The following is a 4,166-nucleotide window of genomic DNA, read 5'->3' on the forward strand; positions in this document are numbered from 1 at the left end:
AAAAACAAAAGAACATTTGGATCAAAATTTAAATGCTTGGGGAGTGATATGTTTTTAATAGTTTGGGATGAAGTAGTCCTGGAAGGAAAAATATTTGAAAATAAAATACTTGATCTAGTATGAATTTTATGGTTTGTATACCATTTTAACAGCAAATGTAATCTCTCTCATTCATCTTCAAAATAATCCTGTGAGGTCTTCATTAAGGTATCTTAAGGAAATAAGTCTTGCAAGACTGAAAAAAATCTGCCTAAAGTTACATCATTAGAAAGTGTCAGACCCAAAACTTAAGTCCATGTCTTCTGTCTCCCTTTTGTGTTCTTATCACTCTACATCGATGAAGACCTCATCTTTGAAATTATATGAAAAGTCAGCAAATTAAGGGTAGAGAAATGACTCCATCTGACAACATTCATTTGCCACCACTGCTGCATTCAAAGGACCACATGAGAAACTTTGTGTATATTTTGAGTATTGTAGGAAAAATTTTCCTTTTCTGAAGACCCTGTGAGCTTATAAGGGAAAGTAGGAAAATGATAATGGTCATAAGGAAAATTATAAGAGAATCAAAGGTACTAATCCTCAATTTCCTTTTTTTAACTTAATAAGTTTTTTGTTTATGTTTTTTATTATAAAAGTATACAGAAGTCAGAAGGAAATTATGCATAGTTCAACTATGCAGAGGTGATCACTGTTGATATTTTAACTTTTTTTCCAGTTTTTATTCTATGAATTTTTATGTAGTTGAGGATCATGTCATAGTTACATATTGTATATTTACTCACATAATATTGTCATAATAATTTTTCCATATCACTAGAATTCTTTGTAAGTAACATTTTTATTACATACATAATATTCCATTTAATGGAAAAGGTATTTAATTGCAACACTTTCCTAACGTTAGATATTTAGGTTGTTTTCAATGTGTCACTCTTTTAGAAATCGTTAGGATGAAAATGGTCTTCTTTTGAAAGTAGAATACCATACCCTATATTGCATTGTTTTGTTATAGAAGTAGATTATGATTTACATAACATAAAATATGATTTATATTATATATTTATAGCAATATAAAATATTATCTTTACAAAACAGAAATGATTAGAATGAGTAGAAACTGTAAACCAGGATAAATAAACAGATAGATGAAAAGGAGAAGAAAAAAAAGGAAAGATTGATAGATTGATAGATAATGGTGGCTTAAGGAAGAAGGCATAAAGAGGGCATTATAAAGTAATATATATAGAAGCCAGAGGAATATATATTCTTGGAGGATAAGGGGTATTGTATATAAAACAAGAATAAGAACTATTGTGTAAATTTGGGAGGATGTATTTGATTTTTAGAGATGTTAGAAAGAGGCAATTGAAGTCCTCTTTAGATATTTGATTAGTAGGGAAGTCTTGGAAACCTGATGTATTAGGGTCCAGACAGAGACAGAACCCATATCAGTGATTTCACAGAAAATATTTCATATAGTAATTTTAAGTGGGTATAAAATTGCCCACTATTGAAAGAGTAAAAGAAAACTCTAAGGTGTAGGAGAGATGGCAACTGCTGGAAGCTGCCAGCAGAGGGAGAAGCTCCGCTCTTCTGCACATGGTGTCTTTGGTGTCTCTGAGCTCAGGAGAGAGAGGCATCCTGGGTCTGGTACTCAGACCTCTGAGAAGGGGACCCTGCTGCTATAGAAACACGGGGAACCATCATGGGGACAAAGATTTGCTGAAGTGCTACTCACAGGAACCACAAACTGACAGAGATCCCTCAGGACAACGAAAAGCCAGGAGCAAATTCTGGCTTCCTCTTCCAACCCTGCAGCCTTTCTCAAGCTCCCTCTATTCACAGAATCTGTTAGGGAAAAGCCACCAAAGCAAAAACTGGTCTCAGGACCAGCTTCCCAGAGGACACAAGGGTAGGTTTGGAGCAGAAAAATATTTTGATAACTGGCATAGCCTGGGACACCTGGGTGGCTCACTTAAGTCTCCCACTCTGGATTTTGGCTCAGGTCGTGATCTTGCGGTTTGTGAGTTCGAGCCCTGCATGGGGCTCTGCGGGTCGACCTGGGATTCTGTCTCCTCTCTCTGCCCCACTTTGACTCTCTGTGGTGCTCTCTCACTCTCTCTCAAAATAAATGAATAAACTTAAAAAAGTTGGCACCGCTCCTATCTTCTGACATGGATTGAATAAATAGATCATTGAAGGCAATACACCTATTTAGGATAAGGCACTCAGAGCCAAGACTCGCTCCTTCTTTTCTTCTTGGATTGTGGAAATGAAAAGGCTTCATTCTGATAAATTCAGTTACCATCTTCCTGTGCTTTTAAAGAAAGAGATCTGAAACTCAGGATACACAGGTCAAAGCTCCTACTCTGCCACTGGATTATGTTATGACCCTGAACAAATTATTTACATCGCTTAGACTCAGTTTACTCTTTAATAAAAGGAAGCTATGTCTTTTCTATCTCATGAAGTTTTTGTGAGGACCAAAATGAGATAATATCATGAAAGCACTTTGTATGTCACCAAATCATTGATTTCCTTTCCAAATCCAGATCGTTTCTGAGTATGACAGGGTGAATTTCTATAACATCACTTTTCTCTCCGATGTGTATTATAAACATTGATGGATTTTATGGATTAATCTTGTTTAGTATGACTGAAATGTATCACTCTCTTACCTGCCTATTTTTTCCTTTCTTTTTTTTTTTTTTTTAATATGGAACACTTCACGAATTTGCGTGTCATCCTTGCGCAGGGACCATGCTAATCTTCTCTGTATCATTCCAATTTTAGTATATGTGCTGCTGAAGTGAGCACTGTTTTTTCCTTTTTTAAAAAAAAGTTTATTTATTTTTTTTGAGAGAGAGAGAGAGAAGGCGTGCACAGGTGTATGTGCACACAAGCGGGAGAGGGGCAGTGAGAGAGTGAGAGTGAGAGAGAGAGAGAGAGAGAATCCCAGGCAAGCTCCATGCTGTCAGCACAGAGACTGATGGAGGGATTGATCTCATGACCCTGAGATCATGACCTGAGCCAAACTCAAGAGTTGGATACTTAACGGACTGAGCCACCCAGACACCATTTGCCCCTTGCCTGCATATTGTATAGTAACTTCAGTCCCCACTGCCTACATTGTAGTCACATGCTACTTAAGCAACAAATTACATTTTCATCCTCACCTACATTTGCTAAAGTCTTTCTCCATAATATATTTTTGTAAAAATGAAAATAGGCATACCCTCGTTTGACCTTCTATAATAGAATAGTTTACTTTGTGTGAACACATTGTGTTTTCATGATTGTATGTAAATCTCTTTGTTCTATCACTTATTAATGATTTGTCTGTTTATAACATTCTCCTTGTGAGATTGTAAGCCCTTTGATATTGGAGGTAGTTTTTATTTATTTTTTTAAAAATGTTTATTTATTGTAAGAGAAAGGAAGAGAAAGAGTGGGGGAAGGGCAGAGAGTGAAGGAGAGGGAGAGAATCCCAATCAGGTTCCACAATGTCAGCACAGAACCCTACATAGAATTAGATTTCACAAACCATGAGATCATGACTTGAGCTGATGTACAGTCAGGTGCTTAACGAACTGAGCTACCCAGGCACCCCTAAAGGTAATTTTTATGTCAGTGCTTCTTACAGTGCCTTGCAGGTCACAAGTACATAATTAATACTTTTGCATAATATATTTGAAGAAGACTTGTCAAAACATTATGTTCAATTTGATATAAGAGGTGAAAGAGACAAAGAAACCAAAGATTACAGGTTTGTGAGTCTAGAAATGACGGGAATTTTTATGTAATATAGAAATTTGAAACAAATGATGGATTAGAAGAAAGTTATAAACCCATTTGTCAACATGCTCAGGTTTGGTTGTTAGGAGAATGCTTAGCTGAAATGTTTTGATCAATTAAGAGACTGTTTTTAGAGGGTTGGCAAAGGAGAACTAACTGAGGGACAAAGAACAGAAAGGCCTAGGAGACTGTCATTCACCTAATAAAATGTATTGAACATATTATTTTGTGCAAGGAATCATTGGTGACTACAATTGATAAGTCACAATTGTACAATTGTGAAACGTACAGATTTAGTGCTTTAAACTGGTAGAAGCAAATCCCAGAAGTTGGTGTCCTTTCATATTTATTCATCCTTTCAACAGATA

General features: G+C 36.0%; 1 non-coding gene across 1 annotated transcript; it reads right to left on the reverse strand.

The window, feature by feature from the left end:
• Positions 1 to 2,713: 2,713 nt before the first annotated feature.
• On the reverse strand, positions 2,714 to 2,820 carry LOC122492435. Its single transcript, XR_006299622.1, has one exon. It is a non-coding gene; the product is annotated as a U6 spliceosomal RNA (small nuclear RNA).
• Between the last annotated feature and the right edge of the window lie 1,346 nt (positions 2,821 to 4,166).

Source organism: Prionailurus bengalensis, chromosome C2, assembly GCF_016509475.1.
Source record: "Prionailurus bengalensis isolate Pbe53 chromosome C2, Fcat_Pben_1.1_paternal_pri, whole genome shotgun sequence".
In the NCBI taxonomy this organism is placed as follows: Eukaryota; Metazoa; Chordata; class Mammalia; order Carnivora; family Felidae; genus Prionailurus; species Prionailurus bengalensis.